Raw genomic sequence first — 12,816 nt, forward strand, 5'->3', positions numbered from 1 at the left:
GCTCAAGCTTTTGTCAAACATGAGGCATTACTTATATTTTGAGGTGATTCTCTGTTCAGCAGAGCCTTTCCACCAAAGTGTACACTGTGACTGGCTCCCCTGCAAGTTTCACAAAGAAAACTGGGCTATCAGGCAGAGGTAAAAGGAAGCATCTTTATATATAGCTTGATGCTCCCCTTATGGGAGGCAAGCCAGGCTAGCTCACTGGGATCAGTCCCATAGCACAGCGTGGGCTGAGATGCTTGTGTTTGCTTTTTCTGGGTGGAAGAAAAGCCTTCAGCAATCCTGTTCCTACAGCAAACAGCCCCTTGGCTGCCATTTCGGGGAGAGGAAACGTGCCCAAGGCAGCACGGCATCCCCACAGCCGCGGTTCTGCCTCATCTCTCCCCTTCCCCAAAGGCTGAAGAGCAGCCGGCATGCAGACCCCTCTCATCCTGTCCCAGCTTCCCTATTCCTTCCCTGAATGCCCAAACACCCAGGGAAACACCAAGTCTTGAACCTGGGTGCTCTCCCTGAGAGCCTCAGGGAGGGTCTGTGTGTGTTCAGGAGGGAGAACAAGTTCAGTCTCTTGGAGATGAGGGACACGAGTAGCCACTGGAACTAGTTTTGGAAAAATTTCAGTGTCTCCCTCCTGAGGTGGGCTGCTGGGGACAAATCCCAGGAGTGACATCCATCCAGAAGGAAGAGCGTCACCATCAGTACGCAGGATGGCAGCCCAGTGAAGAAGAGAGGAGATTGCTGGCCATCACTGGTGCCTCTGACAGGGCACTGGTGCCAGCACGTGGAGAGAATTCCTCTGGAGGAAGAAAGTCATAGAGGAAAAGCTCTGCTTAATCAGACATCAGCAAAAAATCAAGTTACAGTACTTGGCAGGAGTACAAACCATGTGGAAATGGCTAGAATCCTTGATTGGCAAGAGGATAAAGCACCACTTGGCAGTCGGTGACTAGGTCAAGCGCAGGGTGCAATGTAAGACACAGTGCTTGGCCCCCAGCACATTGGCTGTGTCCTGCATCAGGCCCAAGGGCTGGGGAGTTTTTTTTCCAGTTTGGGGGGAAATGGCTACTTATAAGTTTATTCGAAGAATGTCATTGGATGTTGTCCAGAAAGTTTACTCTCTGGAGCTATGCAACACCACTTTTTCATTCCTGTGCTCAAGTGACCCATGGAAACGCCAGGGTGTGAATGAAATCCTTTTTCAGCTGCTTCGGGTCGAGGCGGTACAATCCTTCTTCTGTCCAATTTCCAGCCACATGGATGAGGACCCAGCAGATCAGGGCTCCGCATCTGACTCTGTTCCCAAAGGAGGCTGGTTTTCACATTCCCGTTATGCTGTCCTGCAGACAGCTCTTCGGTGCTGCATCTGGTCGGTGGCTTTCCCCATTCCCCCAGTGTCTGATCATTACTGTTTTATCTGACAAATGCTTCTCTTTCTGGGTCATGGTAGTACTAACATTCGTTGTAAGGAAGAGGAATTAATCAGACAGTTATTGTGTTTTATCATCGGTGTTTTTGACTCAAAGGACTGCTGGAGCCAGCACCAAGATCCTGAGGATATTGAGGATCCTCAATTCAGGTTCTTGAGGATCCTGAATTCAATGTAAATGTGGCAGCTAGAGCCAAGAAAGTGAATCTAGGCTGAGGATGAACAGTATTGGATGCAAAGTGCCTCCTCAGAAGGAAGTTGAGGGAAGGTTGCAGTGATCATACAGGAAAACAAGTGGCCTCACAGAAACAGAAATCCAGTTTTCATCAAAACCTGTGGTGGATGCTGATCTCCTGTTCGCATTAGGGCTGTGCAGTAACTCCTGTTGTCTCTTTCTTTTCTTCGTCTGCCAGCAGATGTGGTTGGGAGAGTTTTCCTTAACTATTCCCCCTACTGTGAAGTTTGAGCGGAGAAAAGCACTTGTTGATGAGGCACACATGCCTGTGGTATTGATGCCACCTGTGGTTATCACTTCAAGTCCCAGTTCAAACCCAGAGTTTCTCTCCAGAATAATGAGAAGGATCCATGAATTCAAGAACGATGGCTCCAGCAGCCAGAGCATTGGTTCATGAATATCCTGAGGCACGTCTGAGGGTGACAGGCTCACCTGGGCTATTAGTGTCAGCAGGTCTGATGGGCAATACATAAGCAAACTAAGAGGAGCAAGGTCAGCTCAGCCTAGCTCAGCTATATCAACTTGTCAGTTTTAGGTGGAGAGATGTTTCCTCTTTCAGGGGTTCTACCCAGTATGCACTGCTGCCAAGGGCAGATATCACTGAGGCTTCCATTAAAATAAATTAAAATAAATTAAGCTATCCCATCTCATGTAAGTCAGTTTGGTGTGCTGCTGGCAGACTTCCTCTGCATGTATCAAGACCTAAAACACATGAGAATAAATAAGGTCTCATAGCTTGGGGGCGGCATTTCTCAGATAAATGCCTTGCCACTTTTCCACTGCTCTCCCGAACTGTTCAGCAGCTGGGAAGACCAGAAACCTCTGGTGCTGTTCATCCCTTCTTGTCACATGGTTTTTCTGATGATTTCTCTCCAGCCAGTCGTCTTTGCACTGGATCTTTGCCTTCTTGTTTTTTTCCCAACAAAGATTGCCTGTTGAAAAAAATTCATGGAGGCAAGTGTCTGTCAGACCAAATTATAGAGATGGACAAAATTCTTAATGCTGTCCTGGATACTCAGAGAAGTTAATGAACAGGATTTTACTCTAGTGTGACATGAAAGGTTGTTACTCAGCTAATACTCTGGGCAGGTTAAATGTAACCATAGGGTCAGACCTTGCAGCAGGAGTAAAATATTTAAGCAAAATGTCAATTCTGCGTGCCACAATGTTACCATATTGTTCAGGGAGGGAGGGGGGAGGAAAGCTCCAAGTATTAAAACTGTTGTTATGTAAATAATTCTTGTTCCTCCTTCACAAAGTTGCAGACCTCTACTTTCTGTTCATCATGTATAAGTAGATCCTCCAGACACATGAATTTCAAGTCAGGGATTTCTCTGAATTGAATTCTTTGACAAGTTCGATTACTGGATTTTAAAGGCAGATACAGAGTCTTCATAACTCTGAAAATATAAAATTATAGAAGTTCTTCATGATCAAGAAATTGTTTAAAATCCTTCAACCAATAATCAACTTCCAACCTTCAATAATAAGGCAGGAGAACTTCCTAGTGAAGGCAGAGTACTTGGATGAAGACTGGTATACCCAAATTAAATGTTTCAGAAGAGCACAAGTGCATTTTCCTGACTGTCTAAAATATCAGTCAGAATTTTGTGGGTAAAAGTGTCTGTGGATATCTAGGTTTTTGTGACCCCCTTTGCTTCTGCTATAGCTACTAGATAAGGTATGTTGCACTCATCTCCTGATCTTTGCCACATATGTTGGGTAGACCACTACAAAGAACCCGCTCTCCAACTCAGTTAAGCAGATCTGAACATTTTTATTGGATACCTTTCAGCCAGAGGATTAAATTCACTCTATACACAACAATATTTCTCACTTTGAACATGAACAGGGATTTACTTTTTTTTCCCCTCAGCTGTTTTCCATTCTCATTAGAAAAAGCGTATCAACAACACAAGAGACCAACGCTAGCAGCTTTCACACAGAATCAAGCACCTATGTTGGTGTTTCCTAGCACCCATCCATGCGGCCATGCACCCTTCCTGGGGGGCAGCACTGTAAGGGGTGCAAAGGGAATAATATGCCTGTGACCCATTTGTCTCCTTTGTGCTGAGATTACCTGCTACAACCCTGACTGCAGTCGCTTTTGTGATTTATGTCCTTGTTCCTTAATGGCACGAAGCAGTTTTAAAACCGTGGGAGATAAGTATGCTCACTGTGTATGGATACTGCTCAGTGAAGCAGCTACCAAACTGCATTTTGAATAACATCCCTGAATTTACTAATCTCTGCTTATAAAGGAAAAATATTTACACTACTGAGTCAAAGGCTGGGATCTTCAGTTTGCTCAGTGCTGTCTCAAGTCTGTTCCTCTTGGATACAATGGCAGATTTACCATCAGCTTCTCTGGGAGTCATCGTCAGGCCAAAAACAAGGGCTTATGGAAATACCATCCATAGTTCCTAATCCTCTGCTGGAAGACTTTCCAGAAAGGCTGTACTGTTAAACCCTCCTTCTCCTTTCTCAAAAAGTTATATTTGCATTTTATGTAGTGCCCGCATTTACTAGATCCGTTAGTAAAAAGTCTGAAGCAAGCAGAGATATTTAACTTCCATACAGCTCACACTGCATCCCACTATTCAAGAATGGAAAGGTTTTGCTTTTGGTCTAGAAAGACCCATCTGTTCAGGGCAAGGATATATATTTTATGAGATGATGAAACTGGCTGTTACAAGTAAAACTATATTTCTAGGCTCCCAACCTCTAGTACTTCCTTTGCACGGTACAACTTTATTTGTTCCAAAGCCAAAGTAAACTGGACAAGTATCATAAAATTAATTCCCTAATCTATAGGCATAGCACAAGTCTGCCTTGTAATTCTCCATTTGTTGTTTCAGTTGTAGCTTGTAATTCCTGCATAATGCACAGCTCTCCATAAGGACTGCTGCCTATAGGTGATCAACTCAGTGGCGTGACCCCATGTCTCAGCAACTGCTTTATGGCCCCATTTCTGCCATGGACTGGATACTGTGATACTGCAGGCAGGATCAAATAATAATAATAAAAATAAAATATTAAACCAGAATAGTCCTGACCACTTCTCGGTGTGTTGAGACCTGTAACGTAATATGTTTGGATCTCTTTATTATTTCCTTTATATATATGGCTTCCTTATATCTAGCATTTTCTATTAATATATCCAAGATTTATCTATAGACTTTAAAGAGAAGAGACTGTGGACTGCTGGAATCTCAGCGCTCACCGAAGGTATTTGCTGCTTCATGCAGCATTGCTGTAAGCTCTCTGCTCTGTTTCTCCCCGCTACCTTTCAGTCCTGAGCTTTCCATATTTCCTAGCCTGAGCTCCCCTGAAGGACTGAATCAAACTTTGGTGTTTAAGAAACTCAACAGACATCGCCTTCTGTGTCATCAGGTGCAGTGGTGTTTGCTCACTGGAGCTGTAAAATGCTCTTGCAGCCTTGGCATGTCAAACCTGGCTCTGCAGCGATGAAGCTCATGCTTTCTGTCTTCCACAGCAGAAATCTGCAGGCTGACTTCTGAGCTGGAATTTTTTTTTTTAACACTACAATAGGACTCAATGTTTTTGAGCGGTTTCAGTTTGCATTCAACAAATGAACTGATTTTGCTTTCATCTGTCAGAAGTCCTAGGCACTTTAGAGCCTTTAAAGTGAAATGATCCAGGGGCTTGGCAAGCATTAAAGACCTCTCATTTACTTGCCGATCAGTTATGTTGCTTACAGTCTTCCACAAACAGATCTTAACTGGGCTGTGGCAGCAAAAAGGGAAAAACTTTGCTCCTGACATTTCCCTGAACACCCTTCAGCAGTCCTTTAACCAGCCGGTGAGCACATCCCTCGCTTGTGTTTTTCTTTAATGAGTATCACTTCCAGTTATTTTCTGCCCAGCGCTGCACCCTTACCTTTTTTCAGAGACAAATACTTTTCAACTTCTTGTACAGGCATGTTTTCCAGGAGTATTGGGATGTTTTATCACATAGTCCATATACTGATTTCTTGCCTTTGTCACCTGTCCCTGAAGTCCTCTATCAGGGATGCTCAGGTTTTCTGCTTTGTGTTTGTTTGAGCTTTTTTGTCTAACCTCAGGGCTTTGCAACTTAGAGCCTTTGATATTCTGTGAGGGCTTTGCTGTGAAATACTCATCAGCTAACTGCTCTGACTTAAAAGTTGATCTAATCTGGAGTTTAGTCTGACAAATTTAGTAGCTGACCCATCTCATGTCTTAGTCAGCTTGGGCCAGCCACAGGACAGACTCCACTGTACTGGGGTGATGGGTCTGTGTGAATCAGGCTGGAAAAGACCCTAAAGGAGCACCAGGGAAGGCAGCTCAGCATCAGATGTCTACTTCTGCAGTGTGTCCAGCCAATTCCAGCTACTTTCACAGCAGCATCACATAACCGGGGTTCTGGCAGCCCCAGATGCAAGCGCGAATGGCTGGGCAGCAGCAGCGCAGGACACACTAACCTGTGTCAGAAAGGTTCTTGGCTTAAGTCAGCTCTGAGATCTGCAAAGCTGTAGCACATCCTAGCCTTTGTGTGATCTTTTCTTAACATTACCACCAGCCTGATGCTGGTCAGGATGCCCACATGCAGCCATATCTTCTCCCTTCCTGTGTCCTAGAGGAGGCTGACCTGGGCTTCAGTGCCCCAAATGACAAGCTCTGGTAAAACAAGAAATTGCTAGAAACAGTAACTCTGGCTAAGCTATGCTGATGTCTCCACAAGCTTTTGGAGGCATTTCAGGAAATGTTGTCATGACTTTTGAAAGAAACTTCTGCTCCTGTGGAGAATGTCCCCTTCTTCTGCTGGCATGGGCAGGGCAGGGTGGGCTCCTCCCTCCACTCTGTCATCTCCTTGCCCCCAAAATCAGACAGACATTGGTGTGGCCTTTGGGACTTTCAACTCCTGTGCACAGAGGTCCCATCAGCTGTGTTACATTAGCTCTAGCCCATGATGACACCCTGAATGCCTTTAATCCAGCTGACCCTGGATCACTCAGCCCTCCCTGCAGAAGATGACTTGGCAGGGCTGGTGACACAAACAGCCCTGGTGCCCATCCTTAACACAGCTAGCCAAGGCCCAGCTGACCTAAAATCTAGAGACAACTCCACCTCTGTGAGATGGGAAGGTGAGAGCCGGGAATGGCAAACTCCGGTGCGGTTTTCAGGAGAGAAATATTGAATAATTCCTGTCTGCTGCTCCTGTACTTTCAGCACAGCTTTTTTCTCCCACTCTGCTTCAGTGGTGTTGTCCATCTTCTTTTCTAAGAGAGTCCTCATCATTACATAAACTCTTATTACATCTTTTTGTTGTCTGTTCTTGGTGATCTTAAGCTTACTCTGCTTACCATTCCCCACCATTGTTTCCAGCCTGGTGGCCCTTATCTTCCAGTCCCTCTGCCCTGTGAGAAAGTGGGTCCCTACCTGGTGGTGGAGCAGCCAGGAGGGTTGCCAAGTCACCTTTCCCCAGGGCTGGTGCACCCCATGTCTCCCACCCACACGCAGCAGCAGCAGCGCCCATATTCAATGCACTGATTGCTGTAGAGGCAGCTGCAAGTCCACCCAGTCAGCACATCTCCGCTGGTTCCTGCTGGCCTTCCCCTACCAGACCATGCTCACTTCTTTCCCATTCCTACTCTAAATTCCCTGTGTGGCCCTGAAGAGCTGATTGTATGTCTCCCTACAACCAAACTGGCTCCTTTGTTCTTCCTCTGGTTACCAGCTGCAGTTGCTCTCCATGGGAAGGAGATATGGGAAGCCATCCCAGCTGGGCTGCCTGGGCTGTTGGAAGAGAAACACCTTCTCTGCCAGGTTATATACACAAAAATATAGCTGTTTCCTATCTCCATAGTGCCTATCGAAACTCATTAGTCGTCCATTCGTGGTTTCTTTGCACCCTCACGTTCTCAGTGGCGGCTGAGGCTGGGAGGGGATGGAGGAAAATGTGACACCTTTTGGGTCAGGAGCATTAGTTTATGGCTAATTGACTAGTTGGACAATTCAATAAATTGCTTAAGGCATTGCAGAGGGCATAGCGAAGAACAGCTTTGGTGCAATGCATCCTATGGGCTTGACTCGTTATCTGCCTGCCTTCTGGTGCTCACAGGGGGTGTACGCCACCATACACCACCCATCTCCCAGGCAAATAAACCTCCCGCTGTCCTCCCTGTTGCTGCCAGGATTTGGATCCTGGGAGTCCTCATCTCTGTCTCCTTGTGGCACTGCTAAGCCTCCTAAATTGATGAAGGCTGGTATTGGCTATTACCTGGAGATTTTAATACAGAAATATTGAAATGTTAAACGACTTTCCATTTCTTCAGAGGCTCTTTGGGATTTTCATTTCCTGTGCCTAAAATGGCATGTGATTCGAAGTGTCATCTCTCTGGCATGAAGTCCTTATTTCCTATATGCTGCATCTGCCTGATTTGATTGCGTTGGTCTTTCAGCCGCAAAAACATCCGGCAGGGCAGATCTCACTCTTGCAATCAAATAAAGGCATTACTGTGTTATAAAAGACTGGGAAAATGACTTGTGCAGCCATCGAAGCATCTCACAACAGCAGCAGGAAATGCCCAGACAGCAAGTTGTGAGCATGGGAGACAATAAGGGGTGAAACAGCAGTATGTTGTGCTGGGATCAATGAAAGATATTCACAATCCCTGCTGCGTAGTGTCAGCCCTGGGATTTGCCTGGGCTGCGGGCTCCCAGACCTGCCGAGAAGCTTGTTGGTTTTCCACTCCTAGATGGTGAAACAAGTGGGGATGTGATTTGCAGATGCTGTAGCAGAGTATCTCAGGGGCTCCTGCAGTATACCTGTGATAAGCGGGCTCTAAAAATTAAAAAAGGAAGTTTTGCTTGGCATTGCAGCATGGAGCTGTAAAATGAACAGCAAGCGTTCTCTTAAAGAAAAAAAAGGCATGTGGTGGGTTGACCCTGGCTGGATGCCAGGTGCCCACCAAAGCCACTCTATCACTCCCCCTCCTCAGCTGGGCAGGGGAGAAAAAATATAATAAAGGGCTTCTGGGTCAAGATAAGGACAGGGAGAGATCACTCACCAGTTGCCATCAGAGGCAAAACTGACTCGACTCGGGGAAATTAGTTTAATTTATTACCAATCAAATCAGAGTAGGGTAATGAGAAATAAACCCAAATCCTAAAAGACACCTTCCCCCCACACCTCCCTTCTTCCCAGGCTCAGCTTTATTCCCAATTTTCTACCTCCTCCCCCACAGAGGCACAGAGGGACTGGGAATAATGGGGGTTACAGTCAGTTCTTCCCATGTTATTTCTGCTGCTTCTTCCTCCTTAGGGCAAGGACTCCTCACTCTCTTCCCCTGCTCCAGTGTGGGGTCCCCTCTCATGGGAGACAGTCTTCCATCAACTTCTCCAACATGAGTCCTTCCCATGGGCTGCAATTCTTCACTAACTGCTGCAGCGTGGGCCCCTGCCATGGGCTGCAGTCCTTCAGGAACAGGCTGCTCCAGCGTGGGTCCCCCACGGGGTCACAAGCCCTGCCAGCAAACCTGCTCCAGCGTGGGCTCCTCTCTCCATGGGGCCACAGGTCCTGCCTGGAGCCTGCTCCAGCGTGGGCTTCCCATGGGCTCACAGCCTCCTTCAGGCATCCACCTGCTCTGGTGTGGGGTCCCCCACAGGCTGCAGGGGAACCTCTGCTCCACCACTAACCCCCATGGGCTGCAGGGGGACAGCCTGCCTCACCATGGCCTTCCCCATGGGCTGCAGGGGAATCTCTGATCCAGTGCCTGGAGCATCCTCCCCTCCTTCTTCACTGACCTTGGGGTCTGCAGGGTGGTTCCTCTCACATATTCTCACTCCTTTCTCCAGCTACTGTTATGCAGGACTTTTTTCCCCCCTTCTTAAATACATTATCTCAGAGGTGCCGCCACCATCGCTGATGGGCTCGGCCTTGGCCAGTGGTGGGTCCATCTTGGAGCCGGCTGGCATTGGCTCTATTGGACATGGGGGAAGCTTCTAGCAGCTTCTCAGAGAATCCACCCCTGTAGCACACCCACTACCAAAACCTTGCTATGCAAGCACAAGACAAGGCAGAAAACTCCCTATATTTAAATATTTCACACATAGGAGCTTAAAGTCTTAAGCATATACTCCCATTCTCTTGTGGTTTATAAAAAGATAAGAGAGGAGTTATTGGGCTTCTCCTAGGAGCCTGCTCTGGACAACAAAACCTGCCCTCTTTATGCGATGGTGACGTGACTTCATACACAGAAATATGAAAGATCGCCCACAACCTTAAAAGACTCATTAAGGCACCCTGTGGTCCACCCGCAGCCCCGAGTGCGGGGCTGCACTGGGGCTGGACTGCACTACTGCTGTTACACCTCTGGGCTGCAGGGCAGGCACTCTTTCAGGGCAATGCTTTCCCAGAAGGATGCCCCCAAAGATGGCCTGACCTGTGCTAACAGACAGGGGAAAGCAGGGAGGTTTGGTTTTGGGTTGTTTTTTTTTTTGCTTGGCAGTACCCATTTCTTAATCATGGATCTTTTTGCTCAATATTTTTCCACAAAAAAAAAAAAAGGGAAAATTTATGCTTGCATTAGGTAAATTATGCGATGAGTTGTGGAGTTGAGGCATTAAAAAAAATTTGTGTCTGTTTAATGAGGAGCTGTTCTGCCATGTATTTCTTTAACTTAGATAAAATAATTAGGCTTTTTGAGCTTTACTTGCCCATTGTCCTGATCTTGCAAAAAGTTGTTCAAAAGGGATAATACTCCTAAAGCATCACCAAAATTATATGATCCTGTAAAGTATGATTTTTCACTCAAAAATTAAGCCGATAAAGGAGTGGATGTTCCTCTCATTTTCTACAGGAGTTTCCTGCAGTTCAGATTTGATACTCTCAAAACAGACCCGTTCTGAGTATTTTCAGAGTAGGTATGTATGACTGTCATTTTCAGAGTAGTTACAGTTTCCTTTACATCACCAGTCTTACAGTTCATGTGAATTGCTGGTAACATTATAAGGCAAAGAGGTAACTATAGCTTTTCAGTTCCTGAGGTTCCTGTGAGTCCTTCTGGGTCTGTATGATTTATTGACAACCAAGATCAGATGGGCTTTGGTTGCCTTAATCCAGAGGGTAAAACATATGGCTCCACATATATGGATTACAAACAGTAGCTAATACTTACTGCAACTGGTGTGCTAGAAGGTTTGCATCAGAGTATCAGGAAAAGGAGAATTATTTCTTTATTTCTCTCCTTTTTGATAATCTGGGGTAATTTTCCTGTTTTTTTTTTTAATCTTCTTGCTCAAAATATTGTACAAAAAGCAGTTTTCTACAAAGCTTTTCCTGGAAAGAAGAAAATGCTGGGCCAATCCTGAGTTCTGTTAATGCCATATACATCACCCAAGAGATGTGGCAGTGGCTGAGCTCCCTTGCTGAGGCTATGACACCTCAATGTCTTTTGGCAGGGAGAATATAGCCTGCTCAATGCTGCTAAGGGCACGCAATAGCAAGACTGGGGCAGCCCCATATCCACGGTCCAATCTGGGACGCTGGGTTAATCAGGTTAAGATACGTTGCAGGTTCTACACTCTGTGCAGTGAGTTGCAGATGGAATATTTACAGTAATTTTCTTGACTTGGTACCCCTCAGACCCTATCCAGTGCATTATTTTAAACAGCATTCTTAATATTAATTTATATGACATTGGCCAATAAATATCCAAATCTTTAATGCTCTGCAGTGTAGTGGAAGTGGAGGATGTGGGTGCTTTTCGCGGTGTTCTACAACAGCCCTGAGGAAATCCTCGAAGGCACTGCTGCATCCCTGAGACATCCCACTGAGATCCTGGAGTGAATTGGAAGCAAGGCAACTTAGAGTTGAGAGGAGAAAATTAATGCAGAGATAAAACTAAGGTTGACTGTAGTTGCTTGTGTGGCTTTGCTGAAAAACAAATCAAGAAAAAAGAAATCTGGCCAAACCCCAACACCTGCTATTGAAGATACAGGTCACTTATAACATGCCACTCTCAACCTACCTGCCAGCCTGGTTGGCTTTCATTATTCAACAGAGACAGGAATATCCTGTGGCGATGTGTACACACACAGCATCCAGCACAGTTACCCTGCGGTCCCAGATGGAGAATTGCTTGCCTATGTACACACACAGATGTGTATATATATATATCTATATATGTATATTTAATGTGCAGCCTGTATTTGAAATCTCACCTACCTCCACACCAAGCCAATTTATGGGTAGATGATGGAAGGTCATAATTAGAATTAATTAATCCAGTGGGAAATCCATTCCCAGGCAGCTCTCAGCAAAAGGCAGATTGGCAATATAAGGAGGATAAGCTGTACTTCTAAAGCTCTTCTTATATATTCTTGTCACTTCCAATATCCCCTGGGGTGTGCACAGGTCTAATCTCCCTCCCTGGGAGCCACCCATTTTACTGGTGTATGCTTTCTCATGAGGAGAAGCTAAAGACGTAGCCCAACACCTTAAAGATGCTGGTGAAATATAGACACACAGCATCCTCACTGCTTCCCCAAATGCCTCCAAACTATCCAAATGAAAATAAAAACCTCTCTCTGAGCCCAGCTCAGTCCCTGGAATGTACATAAAAGCAGAGCTGCTGTTTCTGAACATTTTGGTGGGCAAACAGAGGCATAAATGACTATGTGGCTCACCTGGTCAACAGTGGAGCTAGAACCTAGAGCCTGGTGCTACCATCCACTGGACCACACTGTCTCCTATATGAAGAACTGGTGCCTGGCTTTCTGGAGAAGGAAGCAGATGCTTCTCCACTCCCAGATATTTCCAAGACTTTCTTGTGAGGAAGATAAACAGAATTTTTCGCGAGAATTGGATTTTGTGTTTTGCTACAAAACAATTGGTTTTTCCTCAATAATTCCATTTGCAGCGTTTGCACCAGCTGCAAACTGCACACTAAGGCTGCACTAAGAAGTTACTACTATTTCGTGCTGGCATCTCAGTAGTACCAAGAGTCTTAATCATGGAGCAACCAACTCTACACCACCCAGTATAAAGACATTACAGGCAATCAGCTTTTGCCCAAAGGTGCTTCTAATCCAAATAATTTTAATAACAAAAAAAGGGCATTTTTTAAACAGGTAAAATCAGAGTTTGCCATGAAAATCTGAAAACTGGAGGA

The sequence above is a fragment of the Phalacrocorax carbo genome, chromosome 2, assembly GCF_963921805.1.
Source record: "Phalacrocorax carbo chromosome 2, bPhaCar2.1, whole genome shotgun sequence".
Lineage (NCBI taxonomy): Eukaryota > Metazoa > Chordata > Aves > Suliformes > Phalacrocoracidae > Phalacrocorax > Phalacrocorax carbo.